Here is a 22,384-nt window from a genome sequence, read left to right as displayed (position 1 = left end):
AACTTTGAAACATGAAAGAAGCTGAGCACAAGAGGCCATATATTGTATGATTCTATATGACATGTCCAGAATAGGCAAATGTGTAGAAACGAAGTGTATTAGTAGTTCCCAGGGACTAAGCGGAAGAAGAGATAGGGAGTGACTGCTGATGGATATAGGGTTACTTCTTAGGTTGATGAAAATATTTTGGAACTAGATAGTGGTGATCAATGACAGCTTTGTGAATATATTAAAAACCACTGGGCTACCCTGGTGGCGCAGTGGTTGAGAGTCCGCCTGCCGATGCAGGGGACATGGGTTCGTGCCCCGGTCCGGGAAGGTCCCACATGCCGCGGAGCGGCTGGGCCCGTGAGCCATGGCCGCTGAGCCTGCGCACCTGGAGCCTGTGCTCCGCAACGGAAGAGGCCACAACAGTGAGAGGCCCACGTACCGCAAAAAAAAAAAAAGAAAAACAAAAACCACTGAATTGTATACTTTAAAGCTTTATTGTGTGAGATTATATCTCAACAAAACTGTCAGAGAAGAAAAAAACTCACTGCATCCAGAATAGCAGCTGCAGTTGAGGTAGTCCATTGTTCCCTGCCATAATCCATCTAGCATGTGTGTGCGGTGTAGAATATACATAACATAAAGTTTACTGTTTTTACCATTTTTAAGTGTACATTTCAGTGGCATGAAATATATTGACATTGTTGTGTGACCACCATCACCATCCGTCCCGAGAACTTTTTCTGTTTAGTTTTTGCAGGGCGCACAGAGGTGAATTGAATGGTGTTATAGAGAGAACCCCCCCCACATATACTTCATATCTTTGAAGGTGGCATTAACGTCTGCAATTTTTTGCCTGAATTGCTTCTAATTTACTATTGGAGCCAGGGAAAGCAGATTTAGGGGCTTTCAGTTGGTCCTTTCTACAATAACGGTGTGGTATGGACTGAATGCTTTTCCCCATTCATATGTTGAAGCCCTGATCCCCAATGTGAGGGTAGTTGGAGGTAGGGCCTTTGGGTGGTAATTAGGTCATGAGGGTGGAGCCCTTATCAATGGGATTAGTTCCCTTATAAGAAAAGATACAAGAGAGATGCTGTTTCTCTCTCTTGCCCATGTGAGGATACAGCAAGAAGGTGGCTGTCTGCAAATCAGGAAGAAGGCCTCATCATACACTGAATCTGCCAGCACCTTGATCTTGGACACCATAGCCTTCAGAACTGTAAGAAAAAAAAATACCTGTTTTTTTAAACCACTCATTTAATGGTGTTTTTTTTTAATAGCAGTCTGCGCAGACTAAGGCAGGGGCTCTTCCTTTAAGGTCAGTGTGAGGTTTCTGCCAGCTACTGAGTATATGTATGTATCCTATGGAATGTATCCTATGGAATGACAGAGTGGGTCCTGTAAAACAAATTTGGGCCAAACGTGCACATATCTTATCACCCCCACAAGCCCCCACTCTAAACTGAGGGACTGTGGTAGCATTTAGAGCCTCCTTGTACCAGTTTCAACTCAGATCTTGCAGTCATCAAAGTCTGAATTCCTCTTTCCCCAATGCACATTTATCCTGGTTGAAGGCCTTGGTCTCTTGGTAGGAGCAGAGGAAAGTTTATGATATAATTCTTGTGGCATTGGTATAATTCTTGTGGTATTCATCTTCATCAGGTGAATACAGCTTCTTCAGTCATTGGCTCTAAGTCTGTGAAATGACTTAAATCAGGAAACTGGTGAAAGACCATGATTGCCATTGTGGAGACTGACAGCCTTCTGCTCACTAGTTCTTGATTTTCTTTAAAAAATATTTGAGTCAAGAAACACCCCTTCTCTCCTGAAAACAAAAACACCCCATCTATCTTTTCCTTCAGAACACCATGACCTATAAGCCACCATCACAGATCTCTGTGGGTCAAGACACCCTGGTTGCACCCCAGCCTGGCTTCCCATTATAGTACTTATGGCCTGCCATCTGTTCTTTGCCATTTGGACATTCTTTTGTTTCTAATTGATACTCAGGAGTCCTGTTGCAGCAGCATCTTCTGTCAGTCTCAGCTCATAAAGGACATCCACCATTGTGCTTTTCAGAGATGTCAGTGGCCTCCTCACCAGTGCCTCAGTGAAAGGAGTATCATCAGGGCCTTCCCAGGTAACATAATCAGGTGGTGGTTCTGCAGTCTCATCACAAATCCATTCTAACTCCAAGATCAGGAGGGCAAGATAGGGAGAATAAGAGAATTAAAGGGGGAAAGCCTAAACAATGGTAGATTTTCAAGGGGGCCACTAAACTTGATCCTATGGGATTTCCTGAAGAGAATTCTAAAAGCTTTTTAGATATTATTTTGAAATAATTTCAGACTTAAAGAAAAAGTGCAAAAATAGTACAAAGAATTTTCATATACCTGTTATCCAGATTCCACACATGTTAACATTTAACTGCAGTTGCTTTAATCTCTATATATGTGTATGTCGATGCACACACACACATTGTTTTTCTAAACCCTTTGAGAACAATAAGTTGCCCATGTGATTCCCTTTTACCCCTAAGTATTCAGTGTGCAATTCCTAAAAACAAGGATATTCTCATTTATAATTATAGTATAATAATCAAAATCAGGAAGTTAAGGTTGATAGGATATTATTATCTCATCTCAGATTTTATCCAAATTCTACCAAGTCCCATTAATGTCCTTTAGAGCAAGACAAAATTTTTTTTCTGGTCTGGGAACTAATTCACGATTACATATGAGTTTAGTTGTCATGATTCTTTGGTTTCATTTATTCTCATTCCTTAGTCACTGCCTTTCATGATCTTGAAATTTTTAAAGAATACCGGTCTGTTTTGTAAAATTTCCCTTAATTTGGGTTTGTTTAATGCTTCCTCATGATTAGACAGATTCAGGTTATACCGTTTTGGTAGGAATACTGCAGAAATGATCTGTCAGTATGATTCACAGATTCCTATTTTGTTCAGTGAGTTACACTCTATTACTGTCACCAGTGCTAGCCACATGATTTGTGGGGCTTAGTGCAGAATGAAGATGCACAGCCCTGGGTGAGGATGAGAAAGTCAATCTCCTCTTCTCATGGACCCACCACTCCAACCCATGGTGAATGTGCACCCCCCAGGGATTGTAGCCTCCATGCTGGGGTGCTCTTGATTCCTGGGTGGTGGTGGCAGGAGCCCCCTGCTGAGTGGCACATAGAATGTACTGTGGTGCTAACAGACTACGGTAGTGATACCTGCCTTCTTGCCCGCCCCATGGTGCCATGGGGCATGGGCTCAACCCTGATCCCTTCTGCTCTCACATCCACGCTCCTGGCCGGGTGGAAGGTGATGGCGGAATGTGAGCCTCCCCCAGCCAAGGTGACTTAGTCACTGCCCTGGAGTAAGGTAGTGAATGCAAGGCTGGGTAGGGCCCAGGGGACCAGGGGGTGAGGAGTGGGCAGTGGCAGGAGTCAGAGCCATGTGTCTGCAGAGGCTTCAAGCCTCCAGCATCCTCCATTGTGCCATCAGATTTCACTTATAAAACACAAATTCAAAGGTAAAATTATTAAGAATTTTAAGACAGTGACTGCAGAGCATTAAAATTCTGAGTGCAGGGCCCTGTGTCAAGTTCTAGTTCCATGCCCATGAAGACAACCCTGACAATCACTACATGTTCAAATTGTCCCAGATTTGGCTGGTTGGAGTCCTTTCAAGCTGGCTCCTGTATTCTTTTTTAATAAATGTTTATTTCAAATATAAAATGTAATGTTTAAGCATTTTCTGAAAATAATTTTGTAGTTTAACAAGTGTAAAATAAGACTTCTTAAAAAAGTTTACAACTAGGTATAAAATACTCAAGAATATACTTTGACATTCACAGTGGACATTTTTGAAAGGTAAGTTTTGTTAATGTAGCTTATAAACAAAAATATATTGACAGTCCTAGTTAAAATAAGCAAGCTCTTAGCTGAGGAATAATCCTCCCCCAGATGGGTCTGTGTCCTTTTGATATGTCCTTGTCATTCTCTGAGCACTTCTTTACTTTCTGGCTCATCCTTTTCTTAGATGAAGCTTTGACTCTAGGAGTTTGGTTCTTCTTTAAAAATTGAAACAAAATTCACATAACACATTTTAAAGCATACAATTCTGTGGCATTTAGTACATTCACAATGTTGTGAAACTATCACTTCTGTCGAGTTCCAGGACATTTTCATCACCCCAAAAGGATGATGTAAACAGTCATTCTCTATTCCTCTTCCCTGCAGCCCTGGCAACCAGTCTGCTTTCTGTCTCTATGGATTTACCTTTTCTGGATGTTTCATTTAAATAGAATCATACAGTATGTGACCTTCTGTGACTGGCTTCTTTTACTTAGTATACTTTCAAGTTTCATTCATGTTGTAACATGTATTAGTGCCTCACTCCTTTTTGTGGCCAAGTAATATTCCATTGTATGGATATACCACAATTTCTTTATCCATTCATCCATTGATGGATGTTTAGATTGTTTCCACCTTTTGGAACCTTTTGGAGTTGTGCTGCTATGAACATTTGTGTACAAGTATTTGTTTGAATACCTGTTTTCAATAATTTTGGCATATTTCTAGGAATAAACTTGTTGGGACATATGACGATTCTCTGTTTAACTTTTTGAAGAACTGCCAAACTGTTTCCCAAAGTGACTACATCATTTTACATTCCCTCCAGCAATGTATAAAGGTTCCAGTTTCTCTATATCTCGCTAACACTTGTTATTTGTCTTTTCTTTTTTTTTTTTAAAGTTATGGCCTACCTAGTGGGTATGAAGTGGTATCTCATTATGGTTTTGATTTGTGTTTCCCTAATGACTAATGCCATTGAACATATTTTCATGTGGTTGTTGGCCACTTTTATATCCTCTTTGGAGAGATGTCTATTTTAGTCCTTTGCCTGCTTTTTTATTAGATTGTCTTTTTGTGGTTGAGTTGTAAGAGCTCTTTATATATTCTGATACTATATTCTTATCAGATATATGGTTTGCAAATATTTTCTCTCATTCTGTGGATTGTGTTTTCACTCTTTTGAGAGTATCCTTTGATGTGAACAAATTTTAAAATTTGATTGTCTAATACAGTTTTCTTTTGTTGCTTCTGCTTATGCTATCACATGTAAGAAACCATTGCCAGATCCAAGGTCATGAAGATTTCTGCCTATGTTTTCTTCTATGAGTTTTATAGTTTTAGTTCTTATGATTTAGGTCTTTGATCTATTTTGAGTTAATTTTTATATATGGTGTGAGGAAAGGGTCCAACTTCACTCTTTTACATGTGAATATCTATTCTCCCAGCACCATTTGTTGAAGAGACTGTTCTTTCCCCATCAAATGGTCTTGGTACTCTTTTTGAAAATCAATTGGCTATAGATTTATGGGCTTATTTCTGGACCCTCAAGTCCATTCCACTCATCTATATCTCTGTCTTTATGCCAATACCACACTGTTTTGATTACTGCAGTTTTGTATTAAGTTTTGAAATCAGGACGTATGAATTAACTTTATTCTTTTTTTTTTTTTTGCGGTACGCGGGCCTCTCACTGTTGTGGCCTCTCCCGCCACAGAGCACAGGCTCCAGACGTGCAGGCCCAGCGGCCATGGCTCATGGGCCCAGCCGCTCCGCGGCACCTGGGATCCCCCCGGACCAGGGCACGAACCCGCGTCCCGTGCATCGGCAGGCGGACTCTCAACCGCTGCACCACAAAGGAATCCCTATCTTTATTCTTTTTCAGGATTTTTTTGGGGGCTATTTGGAGTCCTTTGCAATTTCATGTGAATTTTAGCATCAGCTTTTCCTTTTCTGCAAAAATAGTGTTGAATTCGATAGGGATTGCATTGAATCTACAGATTGCTTTGGGGAGCATTGCCATCTTTACAATATTATGTCTTCCAATCCAACAACATGGTATATCTTTTCATTTATTTAAGTCCTCTTTAATTTCTTGCAGTAGCGTTCTGTAGTTTTTAGTGTATAAATCCTGCATCTCCTAAGTATTTTATTCTTTTTGTTGCTATTATAAATGGGATTTTAAAAAAAAGTTCCTTTTTTGATTGTTCATTCCCAGTGTATAGAAATACAACTGATTTTTGTGTATTGATCTTGCATCCTGCATCTTTGCATATTTCATTTATTAGCGCTAATAGTTTTTTAGTAGATTCTGTAGGATTTTATATATAAAAGATCATGTCTTTGGTTCCTTTTATTGGAAAAGGGTATTTAGAAATCAAGATCTGAGTGCTAAGTGTGTTCATAGCTACTATGATATACTTGCTTCTAGGACCTCTTAGCAGATGGAGCTGGAAAATATATACTTAATACATATCTACACATAACTCTATTTCTCCATATTAAAAATCATGAGTTTGTACTGATACCTCCCATTTCAATCCTATTAATGTAACTGGAGCTGGGACTCTGCATGTTTCAAGCAGCAGCCTGCAGTGTCAGAGAAGCTCCAGAGCTGGAAGCAAGAGGTATACTGTGACCAGTTCTGTGGCTGGAGTAAGAAGTGGTGTGGGGAGGATTTTGAACTGGTGCACGAGATGGGTTTAATATACTTAGTTTCTGTAATAACTTTCTCTCTTTGTTTTCCTCTGGACACACTTTTCTCAAATTCCTTTTTGGATTTCCTCTGCCAATGCCTTAAATACTGAGTGATCCTCTGGGTTCTGCACCAAGCCCCCTCTTTGCCCTCTCAGCACATTTTCTAGACTAGCCTCTCATGTCTTTGAGTCCCCTTGGTAATAGCTCCAGTTCACGTCTTCTGTGCTTCAGACCAACTTATTCAACTACATACTGAACAGTTTCACTTGGATGTTCTGCTGGTGCTGGTATGTCAGAGTTGAAATGTCCTAAACTTGTTTATTATTGCCTATTTCACTCTCCTTCCCTGTTGCTTTCTTCCTTTTGCTCAAGGGTTTCCTAGTTGCCCAAACCAGAAATCTGGGCGTCTCCATGGATTCCTCCCTCTTCTTCACCCCCTACAGCAAAGTCTTCCTCTTTTTTTTTTAATTAATTAATTAATTTTTATTTTTGGCTGTGCTGGGTCTTCGTTGCTGCACATGGGCTTTCTCTAGTTGCGGCGAGCGGGGGGCTACTCTTCGTTGTGGTGCATGGGCTTCTCACTGCGGTGGCTTCTCTTGCAGCAGAGCACAGGGTCTAGGCGCGCGGGCTTCAGTAGTTGTGGCGCATGGACTTAGTTGCTCCGCGGCATGTGGGATCTTCCTGGACCAGAGATTGAACCCGTGTCCCCTGCGTTGGCAGGTGGATTCTTAACCACTGCGCCACCAGGGAAGTCCCTAACAAAGTCTTCTTGATTCACTCTCTTAAGTATCTCAAATCTGTCCATTCATCTTCATCCTCAGAGCCACTGCCTTAAACCAGATATCCCTCACTTGGACTTCAGCATGCTAATTGGCCTTCCCAGCCCATTCTTCGCCTTATAGCCATTAAGAAAATGGGTTCAGGGCTTTCCTGGTGGCACAGTGGTTGAGAGTCCACCTGCCGATGCAGGGGACACGGGTTCGTGCCCCGGTTCGGGAAGATCCCACATGCCGCAGAGCGGCTGGGCCCGTGAGCCATGGCCGCTGAGCCTGCGGGTCCGGAGCCTGTGCTCCGCAACAGGAGAGGCCGCAGCAGTGAGAGGCCCGTGTACCGCAAAAAAAAAAAAAAAAAAAGGAAAGAAAGAAAATGGGTTCTAAGTTCTGGTCCTGGCTTTGCCACTTATTAGGTATATGAACTTAGGTTGCTTAATCCCTTTAAGGCTCAGTTTTCTCATCTGTAATATGGGGACAAGAATAGTGCTTATTTTATAGGGCAGTTGTGAGATGTAAATGAGGTGATACATGTAAAGTTCTTAGCATATGGGCTGATTCAGAGTAAATGGTCAATAAATGTTAGCTAATATAAGCATTCCAGGGTTCTTCATGTTCCAGCCTCTGCTCATTTCTGCAGTTTCTTTGATTGCTTCCTTCCACTCAGTTTTTCAGCTTTTCCGAACATCTTTCAGTTGCTCCAATATCTCATTCTCTCTTTTTGCCTCCAGACCATTCCTCTGCTCTCTTTCCTAAAATTCTCTCCTCTCTCACTTTTCCCCTCTTATTCATCCTTCTGAATCTATACATCATTATCTCTGGGAAGTCTTGACTTGGTGTCACTTATCTGTGTTCCAGTTACACTCTTTAACTTCCCTTATCAAGGATCGTATCTCACTGCACTGGAGTTAACTTGGTTTCTCTGAGGGCAGGATCCCTGAGGGCAGGGACCAATTTACCTCGTTCACTATTGCCTCTCCAGTACCTAACACAGTGCTTGACTCACTGAGTGAAATGAATGAATGGGTGACGACAAATGGGCCACAGCATCGCTATTTTCTGATCTCCTGCCTGGTAAACTCCTGGTGACAGCCCTGCAGGAGTGGGGAGGGCTGAAGGGGGAGCTCTCCTTATATGAGCCATTAGCGGTTGCTGCATTGTTGGCCCCCCAGATCTTAGCTGATCAGTGACTCCTAAGACTTCCTCTACACATGAATATCGGGCTACTTTTCCTGTCCTAACCTCCATCAACAACAGTTTGATGGCCTTTCTCTTCCCTGGGAAACATCCCTTGAAAGCATCACCCTATGGTGAAATCTGTTATCCCTAACTTTGAGATCACTGTGTTATATTTAGAACTATTAAATTGAATGTATATTCAATATTTGGCAGTTTCATATGGTTCATCCTATATGTGAATCTGAGAAGCTAATTGTACTGTAGTGCAAACTGTAAGTAGTTATAGACTGAAAGAGTGATGGAGTTGGGCAGGTCGCCCTGAGACAGCTGGAATTTGTGGTGCAAGAAGAATCAGTGAGATAGAACAGATAGCAAGAGACAGTAGACTAGGGCTTCCAGTCATTTTCTTTTGCTTAGAAGTAGAATTATTTGGTTCAGAAGTGCTTTCCCGGAAAGCCCACGGGGCAGGCCCAAAAGCCACTGTTCAGACCCCCAGGGCACTGGAGGAGAGTTCGGCTCGCTCTCAGTGGGAACCTGGTGGCCCCAACCTGCCTCACAGCCACAGGTCCAAGCGGCCCACACAAAACCGTCGGCACTGAGAGAAGGAAGCCGCTGGGGGGCAGCAAAGGCTCGTAGACTTCTCCGTACAGGGGCTATTCTTTCAAGTACTGTACTTTTTTTTTTTTTTAACGAATTGCTCTAATACTTGGAAATTTAACTGAGAGCGATTTTATAATCTGAACTAGACTGTACGAGTAGAGACCCCGTTTGTCATTTCCTTCCAGAAATATATTTTTTTCCTGCCAGAATTTACTACTCTCCCCCCGCGCCCCCCTTCCCCCGGTCATTTTCAAGAATCCCAGAGCTTTTTCTCACTCCAGGAAGGCCATGTCCAGGCCCCCTGAGTGAGGAGTTGGCGGGGCGGGATGGACAGTGGCAGAGTCGGATGCCCAGCGCGGATCCGGTCCCTGGGGAGCCGGACCAAGGGGGCACTGTGAGCTGGAGCGCCCCCGGGCCTCAGGAACCGCGGGCAGGGCTGACTTTGCAGCCGCTCAGCACCTCTGGCTACAAGGTGGACACGCCGACCTGATGCCCTGGAAAACACCTTTAGAAAATGGCTTTTAGGGGAGCAGATTTGGCGAGAGGCACCAAACTATACCTTGCAGTGCCCGATCCCGTGGCAGTTTGTGTCACCACTGTGTCTCAGAACGAAAACAACACCCTAAGGTTTCGCGCCTTCCGGGAAGCGGCAGGGGAGACCCAACTTGGATTAAAAATAGGCGAATGGGGCCTTTGCGTGGCAGGGGCGGCGGGGCTGGGGGCGGCGCGCGGGGAGGGCGACCGCAAAGCGCTCTCGCAGAGTTGGGCGGGGGTGCTCGCCGAGGTGACAGGAGGAAGCGGGAGGTGGAGGATGGAGAGGAGGTCCCGCCCCCACCTCGCTCTCCTTTACGGGAAGTGATGTGGGCCCGACGGAAAATACCCGCCGAGGACCCAAAAAAGGCCGTCAGCGGGTGGACGCGGCGCGCGCAGAAGGAGCGGCGTGGGGACCGCGGGCGAAGCAGGTGAGGCGGCTGGCGCGGGCGGGGGAGGCGCGCTCAGGCCCGGGGCTCCTGGAGGCTCCAGTCACCCCGCGGGGCTGAGCGACGGAGCGGGCGAGCGCAGGGTCTGGCCCTGGGGCGGGGGGTGGAGCTGCAGCTCCTTCTCTCCCCGCCTGTGGGCGGCTGAGCCCACCAGAAAAGCTGCTTTGCTTCTCCCAGGCCCTCAGCACAGACCCCACGATGACAGAGACGGGGGTGAGGGTCAGCTTGGGCGAGGTGCTGATTAGGTGGAGTCCCAGGTTGGGACGGGGCTGAGGTCACCTCCGGGCGGCATCCAGGTGCGAGGCTCCCCATCTCGGGGTGGGAGGAAGGAAACTTCTCTGGCAGGAGAGGAGGAAGGTCCCAGACCTCCTGCACGCCCCCCCTCCGCCCCCCAACCCCCCGCCGTTCTTTCCTCCCTCCCTTTGTTGTCGGTTGAATGATTTAACATCTTGACACCTTTGCTGGTGAGGGTCTGGAAGGGCAAACTGCATGGGTGGGAGAGGGTTCTCTCTTTCCCTGCCAATCAGACAGAAAACCCTACCAGGCAGCCAGGCTCTCGGGTCTTGACTGGTGGTAGGGCTGGTGTGATGACTCGTTTGGTAACTATTGCCAAAGCTTTTGTCTCTGTCCCAGTAGGTCACCGATTAAGCAAAGTCAGGCCTGAAGTGAAGGAAAGCCTGTGAGCCCTTGACTTCACCTTCCCAGCATTTCGGCTCCTGCGGGCCACATGACTTCCTAATCTCCTGCCAGGGGGTCCTCTTTCTTACCTCTATGGGCTAACAGCTATTTTTTCCTACTGGATGGATTATCACTTTTGGGTCAGCTCATCATTCAGATGTTGAGAAGGGGAGTAGTGTTTTGCTGTATAAATTTTCTATAATTATTGGTGATATAACTTGGTGCTTCACTGTTCTTGTTCCATTTATTTATTTATTTTAACCTTCTTAGAAACTTGCTTTAGGGGGAAAACACAGTCTGGAAAACAGAATTTCTGCAGATGGTTACAAATGAAGAAAGGTTAATGTAGTGCTGGAAAGACTTGACTGACCATCATTCTTTTCTATATTTTATGTTAGTTTTCATTCCTACTTTCTTCCTTTCCTTTATTCTTTCTTCCTTACTCCCTCACTTCCTTAACTTCCATGGCCTGCCTTGATTTTTAACTTTGATGAAGTACAATTAATTTATTTTTTCTTCTGTTGCTCTGCTTTTGGTGTCAAATCTAAAAAACCATTGCTAAATCCAAAGCCATGAAGATTTATGCCTATGTTTTCTTCAAAGAGTTGTATAGTTTTAGCTCTTACATTTCAATCTTTGACTCACTTTAAGTTAATTTTTCTATATGGTGTGTGGTACGGGGTCTAACTTAATTTTTTTGCATATGGACATCCAGTTCTCCCAGCACCATTTGTTGAAAAGATTATTTTTTCCCCTTTGAATGCTGTTGGTGCCTGTGTTGAAAATAAATTGACTGTAAATGTGAGGGTTTATTTCTAGACTCTCAGTTCTACTCCACTGATCTGTATGTCTATCCTTATGCTAGTATCATACTTGCCTCTTTATTAGCTATGTACATGGTGAGTTTTGAGATCGGGAAGTGTGAGTCCTCCCACTTTGCTTTTCTGTTTTGAGACTGTTCTGGCTATTCTGGGTTCCCTGAATTTCCATATGAAATTTAAGATCAGCTTCTCAATTTCTGTTGCCTTGGTTTTAAAAGAGATCTAAGGGTCTTGAAGTGGGCAACAGTCTCTAGGAACCAGACTCTTGATTTTCCTCTTCCAAACCCGCTTTCGCTTAGTCTCACCTGTCTCCGTTAATGGCAACTTCACTCTTCCAGGTGCTCAGGCTAAACACCCCAGGGTCACCCCTGATTCTTTTCTTTCTCTCACACTCCACATCTAGTCCCTCAGCAGATCTCATTGGTTCTATTTTGAGTCTATACCTAGGATAGGAAATTTCCACAGTTTCCCCTGCTTCCACCAAGTTCCTTTCACTTCTGTCGCCTGGATTACTCAAAAGCCTCCTACAGGGCCACTCTGCTTCCACCCTCACCACTCTACAGTCTGTTCTCAACGCAGCAGCCAGAGTCAATTATGTCTCTCACTCCGGTGCTCAAAGCTCTCCAGTGGCTTTTTATCTCAGAAGGAAACCAAAGTCCTTACTGTGGCCTGCAGTCCCCTTACATGGTGTGGGGGGCTTCATCTTCTATCACTCCCCTCTTTTCACACTCTGCTTCAGCCACGCCTCAGGACCTTTGTATTTGCTGTTTCCTCTGCCTGGAATGTTCTTCCTTCAGATGTCTGCACAGCTTACTCACTCATTTCTTTCAAGTCAAAAGTCATTTCTTTAGAGATGCCTTCTTGTACCATCCCATCTAAAATAGCATCCTTCACCCCCCACCCCCGCCCTGCCCCATCATTTTCTTCCCCTTTCCCTTGCCTTATTTTTCTTTAGAGTATTTATAGCACTTACTGTCATCACACACACACACACACACACACACACACACAGATGTTGTACACGACATCTATCTCCTATTGGTGGAATACAAGCTCCATGAAGGTCAGGAATTTGTCTTGTTCACTATGGTGGGCATAGCACCTAGAATGGTTTCTGGCACATATTAAGCCCTAAAAAATCATGTTGAGTGAATGAAAAGGGAATGAGAGGCTGAGAAATGGGGATCACTCTGCTATTTCTTTCTCACTCTTCTTCCCACTTTATCCGAGAAGCAATGTCCATAGCTATACCACAACTCCTAAATCTCTCCTCTTCTATTCTCCTATTTTCCTCAAGATAATGGCCTTACCCTCCTTGGAAAGGGAAAGGTCAAACAAGCAGAAAGGTGAGGACTTTGGGTCCTTCCCACCGTGGCAGTGGGGAGACCTCTTCTCTGGGTGGGGGCATTCAGCATGTGTCTCCAGTGATTCGGTCTCTTGTGCTGATCTAGGGAGAGAGTGAAATCCCTTGGAAATTTGAGAAAATGGAATTTCATTTCCTAATGAATATTTTGCAGTACAGTGAATTTAATCTTTTTCTGACTTCTAACTGAAATTGCCAGTTCTGAGACTCATTTTGGCCTTTAATGACGTGACGACTTTAGGCTGTCAGCTGATTATGTGTACGTGGCCTTAGACAAAAAAAGAAGTGTTCAATAAACTCTTGCTGAATGTACCCATAAGTTAATGAATAAACTTGGATTTGTTTTCCTCATTAGAAACCTCTAGTCCATATATTTAATTTTTCTTAGTGTATAGATATAAGTATCTGGTCTCAGTCCACCTCATCCTGCTGCTCCTGATAGAGCAATATTGGCAACAGTTGAGAGGGGTTTCCTGCGGACCTCTCTCAGTGAGAATTGAATTAACTGGCCCAGACAGCACAGTAATCAATCTTCTGTGTTATTTTGAAAACTGAACTAGCCTTCCATCGTTATTTAAACTTATCTTGGAATGTGCCCTGTCTATATCTTCACTACAAACTATGAAAAAGGATTATTTTTACGTACATGGAATATATATATATATTTTTCTCTCTAATAAATTATGATAGGCTTGATACCACCTGAAAAACCAAACAGGGCTCACATATTTAAAGTGTGAGTCCGTAATTAACTGGATGGGTGGGAGAATCCCTCTCACAATGTATATGTATATCAAATCACCATGATATACACTTTAAACATCTTAAAATTTTATATGTCAATTATGCCTCAATAAAGCTGGCCCACAATAAAAAAAAAAAATGTGATCCCCTAGGCAGCAAGATTGTCTTGCCATTGTTAGAACAAGATTGCCTTCTGAAGAGAGGAATTTTTCCCTTTCACTGCCTTCGCTTTTTATACTGTGTGCAGGTTTTGCTTGGATCATATTTATTCCTCTGCCTCTTGGTCAGGAAGTTCCAGTTTATGGTCTGGTTTCCCTTAAGCTGATTATCTTGGGAGCAGACCGTGAGCACTGAGTTGGAGGAAGAGATAAAGCGTTTGTAATTAACTTTATGTCCAGAGGGTGAGAGGTGTGGAGCTGTGAGCATCCAGCTCGTTTTGGCCTCCTGTCTGGTTGTGCAGCACACCACATTGTTTTTCTTGTATGATTGAGGTCTACTAACACTCATATTTCATTTACTGTTAAAGAAAACTTGATGCCTCACTTACTCAAAAGAAATGTTGAAAGTTATTCTTCCTTGCCTGTTTTTGTTTTGTTTTTTGCCTCTTTGTATGTTACCCATGAGAAGGCCTCCCATTTGGTGCCTCAGCCACGCTTGGCACCACCCACAAATATGAAATCGGACTTTTGAGTCTTGAAATTGAACTTTTAACGTGGGGTCAGAGGTAGGGTGCCAGATTTAGCAAATTGGAAAAAAAAAAGAAATTTGCATTTTGGATGACCAGCAACTAATATTTTACTATAAGTATGTCCCATGCAATATTTGGGACATACTTATGCTAAAAAATTAGTTGTTTTTATGAAAGGCAAAATCAACTGGTGTCTTGAATCTAATCTGGTAATGCTGGTTTGGTAAACCTAGGTTTATGCACAGGGAATGCATTGATCATGATAATGTCCAAAGAACGACTGAGCTATGGCTCACTTTGCTGATTGCACATGTGTCCATCTTAAGGAAGGAGAGGGCTTGTAAACTCAAGGAGTATTAGAACTAGAAGGAAGTAGAAGATTATCTTACTCTAGTGTTTGGTAGTTAAGGAAATTTTTATCCAGAGATGTTAAGTGATTTTCTAAGATCACACAGTTAGTAGCAGAGCCAGAACCGGAACTCTGGGTCCAGTGGTTGGTCTCCTACATAATGTCTTCCCTTAAGAGATCATGTGTAAGTTGCTTATGTTTTTGTGCTGACCTTTAATCACTTCTTTTGCCACCCTCCCATGATCGCTCCATTCTCCTGCTGTCCTTCCAGTCCCTAGATCCGTTATGTGGCAGGCAAAGCCATCCTCACGGATACCCTTGTCTTTTCTCTGAGAACCATAGGACTGTTTAGAGCCACCATAGGTTGTATTTCTGTGGTGATGCCAGGAAGCCAGAAAGCCTGTCTTTCCATGTGTTTTTATTCCTTTTAAGGTCTGGTTAATATTTTTGTCACCTTTGAGTGTTCATTGTAAGATGCTTTGATTTAGGAGGACTTGCTGAGAATAACTCCACAGCCACAAGTACTGTCTCACGGTAAGTCACTTGCTTTGTGTGGCCTATTCCTTTGATACTCCGTATCCTTTTGTATTTTGGTAGAATAAATATGGAAGCTACATGGTAAGGACCAATGCAGTAGATAGGTATATGTGACTTCCTATTTAGAGATGTGTCCTTTTGAAACACTGGGTTATTTTCTTACTGTTTAAAAGTTATTTGTACTTATTTGAGAAAGCAGTCTTGAAAACGAATATGCTTCCTCTGACTGCCACGAGAATACCATATTTCAGAGCCGCTAACCCTGTTTTTTCATAGCTTTGTTGATTAATTCATATAAAGCCTTACCAGCTGCCAGGTCAAAGCATAACAATAAAATTGGTTGCCAAGAGACTGAAAAATCTGTTCGTTCTTAACTAACTGCTGCTCATCTATCTTGCTCTGATCCCACCTCATGGGCAGCTGGTCAAGTCTAATCTGAGTATGGCTGGTTACTTATCTCCTGTATATTTGTATCATTTGCAACAAAGGCAGGGTCTCAGTCAGCTAATAAAGCTTATGGTAAGGTATTGTTTAAATTCTTGCTGTACTAGCCCTAACACGGGAAGGAAGGAATGAGACATACACCTGAGAATTTTAAAATATAATCCATGGTTGTGGTCGGGATTTCTTTGTTTCCTGCAGTGTGTGAATCATTTTCATAATGAATCTCACCACTGCAAGGGAGCAACCCCAGGCATGAGTAAAAAGGTCTAGCAGCCCTTGAAAAGATAAGGTATCGTCCTTCTAGTCAGATACTGGAGACCAAATGTGGCCAAACAAGCTGCTGGCTGTTCCAGGCTGGGCTTCCTTCGTCAGGGACAAGGTCAGTTCTCCATTGCCCCCACTCTGCTTAGGCACAGAGGGCCGTGAAGTGGGTTGTGGTATTTCCTCAGGGAGTGACTCATCCCTGTGTTCCACAGCTCCTGCTGGAATGTGGAGGAACCAACACAGGCAGGAATTAGTGGATTGGTTTTTAGCTTCTAACACTGCCAATAATTAACTAAGTGATATTACACCAGCGTTCTCAGTTGGGCTGGTTCCGACTCGCTCCTCCCGCAGAGGGCACTGGGCAGTGTCTAGAGACACATCTGGTTGTCACACCTGGGGAGCTATTGCTGGCATTTAGTGGGTAGAGACCAGGGGCGCCTCTAAACATCCCACAATGCACAGGACAGCCCCTCATGGCAAAGGGTCAGTCCTGCCCACCATGTCAGTAGGGCCAAGGCTGAGAAACCCTGCGTTAGACACATCGTTGAACCTCTCTGGTGTGCGGTTTCCTGAGTTCCACATTCTCTCCATCATGTAAAGTTAACTAAGCCTAACTCCACCACTCTTGCCTTTCTAACCTCTCCCTCACCCCAATTCTAAGTCATTAAATGTGAAGTAGGACCCAGGCATCTATATGTGTACATAGTTTTTAATCCCCACCAGGGATGCTGGTGGGCAGTTGGGACTGAGAACCCTGCCCTCAGGGATCATGGAGTGAGGTCCTCACCAAGGTGCCAGGTGGACCATTTGAGGGGAGTGGATGGTGTGGGGAGAGCCTGCCAGTAGGAAGTGAGAGCCGGGTGGCAGGGCCTGGCTGCCGTGTGACTCAGCGCAGGTGGAAGGCTGCCAGAAGGGCCGCAGGGAGTGCTGTGACTGAAGGCTTGGTCCCTGAATTCCTCAGAGATGGGGCCCTCAGTCCCTCGGCCTGACGAGCTCTCAGCTTCCCGGGAGTGTCTGCTTCACAGATTCCCAGCTGGCCACCGTACCCTTGTGCCAGAGGTGCCACAGACCTCAGAGATTCCCAAGGAAATAGTAGGACTGGCCAGTTTCTTCACTAACACCCCATTTCCTGCTTAGCTAGAGCCTCTCTGAGAGATTAAAAGTCAACAGCAAAAACCCCAACCCTGAGTCAGCAGCCCATTTTGCCCCCCAGATAAGGAAACCTCACTTGTTACACTTACGACATCGTGTAATTTAAGGGCTGGTAGGCACCTTAGAAACAAGGGGGCCCAGCCTCCCCTCCACCTCAGAGGTTCAGAGCGGTCCCCAAGGTCACATGACAAATTGATGGCAGAGACGGTTCTAGAAGACAGGTCTGCTGGTTCTTTCTATGCCCCTGTGCAAATGTTTCTTAATTGTAATCAGCAGTGTCTCTTCCTTGAACTCTTCTGAAATATCACAGGAATTGAAGCAAGTATATTAATGATTTTCCCCTATGTTAAAGCAGTCCAGAAATATCTGTCTGCTATGGCTGTGTGCCAGCTGCCAGTTAAAGGCCACCATCATTTTTTTGCCTGTACTATTGCTTTTCTTCTTCTTCTTTTTTTTTTTTTTTTTGGCCACACCATGCAGCATGTGGGATCTTAGTTCCCCAGCCCGGGGTCAAACCTGCACCCCCTGCTGTGCAAGCGTGGAGTCTTAACCGCTGGACCACCAGGGAAGTCCCTGCTGCTTTTCTGGTCCCGTTCTGTGCCACCCATAACCCATTCCTCACACAAAGCCAGTGATCTTTAAACAATGTAAATCAGATCATATCCTTCTTCTGTTTAAAATTCCTCAGTCGGGCCTTCCCTGGTGGCGCAGTGGTTGAGAGTCTGCCTGCCGATGCAGGGGACATGGGTTCGTGCCCCGGTCCGGCAGGATCCCACATGCCGCGGAGCGGCTGGGCCCGTGAGCCATGGCCGCTGAGCCTGTGCGTCCGGAGCCTGTGCTCCGCAACGGGAGAGGCCACAACAGTGAGAGGCCCGCATACCGCAAAAAAAAAAAAAAATTCCTCAGTCACTTCCCATTGCAGTTGGTGTAAAATCCAAATGTTCTAACTGGTCTGGAAGAGTCTCCGTGATCTGAGCCCTGTTGACCTCTTTGACCTCAGTTCATCCCTGTGCCTCCATCTTTCAGCCTTATCTACTTCCTTTCTGTTCCTTAAAAATGCCAAGTTCTTTCCTTCCTCAGAGCCTTTATACTTGCCTATAATTCTTTCCTCTAGATCCTCACCTGGCTGGTCCCTTGCAGCAGAGTAATCCCTGATCACTCTGTTGAAAGTAGTCTCTAGTCAGTCTCTACCCTATTATTACACTATTGTCTTCACAGGACTTAGTACTCTTTGAAATTATTTTATCTCTATCTTCACTTATTACTGTCTGTGTCTTCCTACTGAATTGTTCTGTCTATGAGAGCAGGGACTTTTTCTGTTTTGTGAACTCTCTATGCTTAGCACCTAGAATAATGCCTGGCACATGGTAGATGCTAAGGTAATAAATGAATGATACAGTAACTAGGGAGTTGGTGTTAGAGAAGATTGCCTGACAGATTGTCCTATGTAATTCCTATTTTTTCCTACATTGAGCTTTATTTATTTATTTTTTAAACTTGTTTCCTTTTTAAAAAATTAATTAATTAATTAATTGTTGACTGCGTTGGGTCTTCGTTGCTGTGTGCGGGCTTTCTCTAGTTGTGGCGAGTGGGGGCTAATCTTCCTTGCAGTTCGCGGGCTTCTCATTGTGGTGGCTTCTCTTGCTGCAGAGTATGGGCTCTAGGCGCCCAGGCTTCAGTAGTTGTGGCACATGGGCTCTAGAGCGCAGGCTCAGTAGTTGTGGTGCACGGGCTTAGTTGCTCCGCAGCATGTGGGATCTTCCTGGACCAGGGCTCGAACCTGTGTCCCCGCATTGGCAGGAGGACTCAACGACTGCTCCACCGGGGAAGTCCTGGACTTTATTTTTTGAACTAAAACTGGAATGCCAGTTTGATACATGAGAAAAGTGCAACTGTTAAGCAGACTAGATTCCTTTCTTTGAAGATGAATGTACTCACTTCCTCTGGTAAAAACTCTGTGGGAAGCAAATGTAAAAGGACAAGGGTACTTGGTAAGCACAGACTCAGACACAGGGACTTAGAAATCAAACAGGTCCAAGAACTTTAGTGCTGGATGGGGCCTGTAAGATCACCATGGGAATGGTTCCTCAAAACTGGCTGCCCATGAAAATCACACAGGGAACTTTTATTTAAAACATACTCACGCAGGGACTTTCTTGGCGGTCCAGTGGCTAACACTCTGTGCTCCCAATGCAGGGGACCTGGGTTTGATCCCTGGTCAGGGAACTAGATCCCACATGCTGCAACTAAAGATCCCGCACACGGCAACAAAGATCCCGTGTGCCACAACTAAGACCCGGTGCAGCCAAATAAATATCAAAAAAAAAAAAAAAAAAACCCTAAAAAAAATACACATGCAAAACCACACGTTTTTCAGTCTCTCCTTTGGAGATTTTAATTTGCTCTTCTTGGCATTAAGGCTGGGGAATCCATGTTTTATCTAAAATGCTGCTGTAGTGATGGATGGTGCACAGCCAGGTTTGGGAACCAGTGACTGAGCCCACTTCTGTTCCCAGGTGAATACACTGAGAGGTTCAAAGAGATCCCCTGTCTCACTCAGGGGCACCCACCTGGGGAGCTGGGAGATGGCACTCAAATCTCCCAGCTTTCTCTGCGCCTTTTGAAAAATGTAGTGAGAAAGAGTCTCAGGGACAGAGGTGGCACAGCCTTGGAAGTTGTGGGTTTATTACTTTTTTCTTTATTGACATGTAACTAACCAGTCTGGTGTCAAACAGGAAATGCATGTAGCATCGTTTTCCTTTTTTATTACAAACTGTCAGAACAATCTGATTTTAGTGGAGCGATGATCAAAGTGTGGTTCTGGGACCAGCAACACCGGCACCATCTGGGAACTTGTTAGAAAGGCAGATTCTCAGCCCCGGCCCAGAACTACTGATTCTGGAACTCTGGAGATGGCCCAGCAGTCTGTATTTTCAAGCCATCCAGATAATTCTGATGCCCACTGAAGCTTGAGAACCACCATCACAGGTACTTTTTACAACCCAACCATTGGTTAAAGAAGCTGGCCTCGGCCTTTTAGTTGGTGACTCATTAACATGCAGGACTTAAGCTAGCCATCTGCTTTCCTTGGTGAAGTTTGTTCAAAATAGGGACTTTTGTTATAGATCTTCATTAGACTGCTACACAAGAAAGGGGGGGATGGGTTAATACTTGTTGAACACCTGCTGCATGTGAGGCTCTGTGCTGGAAGCTATTACTTGTTGTCTCATTTAATTCTCACAAACATCCTGCTAGGTAGGTATTATTATCCCTATTTTACAGATTTGGAGTCTTGAGGTTGGTGGAGGTTAAACGTGGTCTTCCCTCTGGGTTATTTGCCCAGAGATGGTTGTGCGTTTTGCTGTCTGTGGTCTCCACTCAAACCTCTTTATGCACAATCAGGAGTCCTCTGGGAATCTTGTTATAAATGCACATTCCCTAGCCATCCTCTCAGAGATCCTCCTTCAGGGGACTGGGTGGATTTTCTTCAGGTGCTCCAGGTGATTCTGCTGCCAGTGGGCATCAGACCATACTTGGAGAAGTTCTCTCCTGGATCCAATCACTCTTGCTTCAGTAGTTGGACCAGATGTCTCTCAAGGCTCCTCGGAGGTTCTGTGGTTCGCCAGTGTTTTGCTCACAGGCCTTGGGCACTGGGTGGGGACACTGGCAGAAGAAGTATGAGCATGGGAGGTGGGAGCTTGGGAGCCTGGACAGAGAAGTCTCTTACATGCCTGGGTGTTCATGCTCTCTGCTGCCTCTTAGAGTGCCCAGGCCATGTCTTGGCTTTGAGTAACTTGTGATCCTTTCAGTTATCTACCCCAAATCGTGCAACTTTTCTTATAGCAACTTCGCCCTTGTGTTGGTGGACTGCCCTGATGTGAGCAATTTCCTTCAGCTTTTGAGGTCAGAATGACATTTCATCTGTTTGTTGATAAGATCCCTTATTTTTCAGGCATAGAATGGACATATTTAGTGAATGAATTGTTAATCCATTAGGAGACAATGATTTGGTGCCGTTATGAAGGAAAAAAGTGAGATGCAAATTAAAAAAGAATTTCAGGTATGATGTCTGATGTCCTTCTTTGCGAGTTGGAATGCTGATTTCTGTCCAGAAGTTTAGAAGCAACTACTAACATAAGTACTAACATAAGAACCCCAGGGCTTCTGTAGTAGAAAAGATGCATGGAGAAGTCAACATTGTTGAAATATTACATTTCTTTAACAAGTCTTAGTCCCTGAAACAAATTGTGTAGGAAAAGGGTGGAAGGAAATTCATGAAAGCAAACATTTCAGCTTCCTGGGATCCACTGTATATAAGGTTAATTATTTTTCCAGTAAGAAAATAACCAAGGTACAGGTTAAGTTTCTAAGGATAATTTATTTTGCCACTGATATCAGAGTTGGTAATAACGATAGGTAACTGAGTCCAGTAGCTAGAGCTATCATTTATTGAGAGCTTACTATGTGTTGGGAATTATATGAACATTCTCTCACTTAATCCTCAGTAGACTTTCAAAGTAAATATTATCCTTCATTTTACAGCTGATGGAATAGGCTCAGAAGGGTTAAGTAATTTAACCAGTGCTGGGACTGGGATTTCCAGGTATGCAGGACTTTCGGTGCTAAAACGCAGTCCCAGGTAAACTGGGATGGTTGGTTTCCCCGAGTGTCACCCAGCTCACTGACCTAGAAAGTAGAAAGTAAGCCCAAAGGGTTCTGAATTGTCAGATAGATGACTCGTATATGGAAATGTGCAGATTTGCCCCACAGAGAGACCGTCAGAACATTTTGTGGTGCCCATTTTTCTCCATTTTATACATAATTCTAATCTCGGTTATTTGGTTTCCATGTGCCTTGTCAATTAGAAGCTGCACATTGGCGGGGGAAGGGGTGACCCTAGAAAGGCACACTGATTATTATGGTGAGGGACAGCTGGCTAACTGACAGAGAAGGTGAGGACAGGGAGAATGAAATGTAAACTAATAAAAGACAAAATCAATACAGTGTCAGGAGGCTTTTATTATAGGGGCAAACATACCTTAATAAGAATAGCTACTTTTGAACATTTACTATGTGCCAAACACTGTTTTAAGCACTTTATAGGTATTACATAATTCAATTTTTACAAAATAATCCTGTTATTATCCTGGTTCCACAGATGAGGAAACTGAGGCACAGAGAGGTTAAGTAACTTGCTGAAGGTCACACAGCCAGTGAGTGGTAAAGCCGAGATTCAGAGCCAGGCAGCCTGTCTCCAGGGCCCAGATCC

At 44.2% G+C, this 22,384-nt stretch overlaps 1 protein-coding gene across 1 annotated transcript in view; it reads left to right on the top strand.

Moving 5' to 3' along the window:
* Nucleotides 1-9,960: 9,960 nt before the first annotated feature.
* The window catches only part of RAB27A (RAB27A, member RAS oncogene family), a 73,615-nt gene continuing 61,191 nt past the window's right edge, over nt 9,961-22,384 (top strand). The window contains exon 1 of the mRNA XM_029237932.1: nt 9,961-10,057. The gene's annotated coding sequence lies outside the window, so the exon portion shown is untranslated. The remainder of the gene's footprint in view (nt 10,058-22,384) is intronic.

Source organism: Monodon monoceros, unplaced genomic scaffold, assembly GCF_005190385.1.
Source record: "Monodon monoceros isolate NGI ecotype Baffin Bay Population unplaced genomic scaffold, NGI_Narwhal_1 Super_Scaffold_21, whole genome shotgun sequence".
Lineage (NCBI taxonomy): Eukaryota > Metazoa > Chordata > Mammalia > Artiodactyla > Monodontidae > Monodon > Monodon monoceros.
This window is presented reverse-complemented; position numbering and strand designations above follow the sequence as displayed.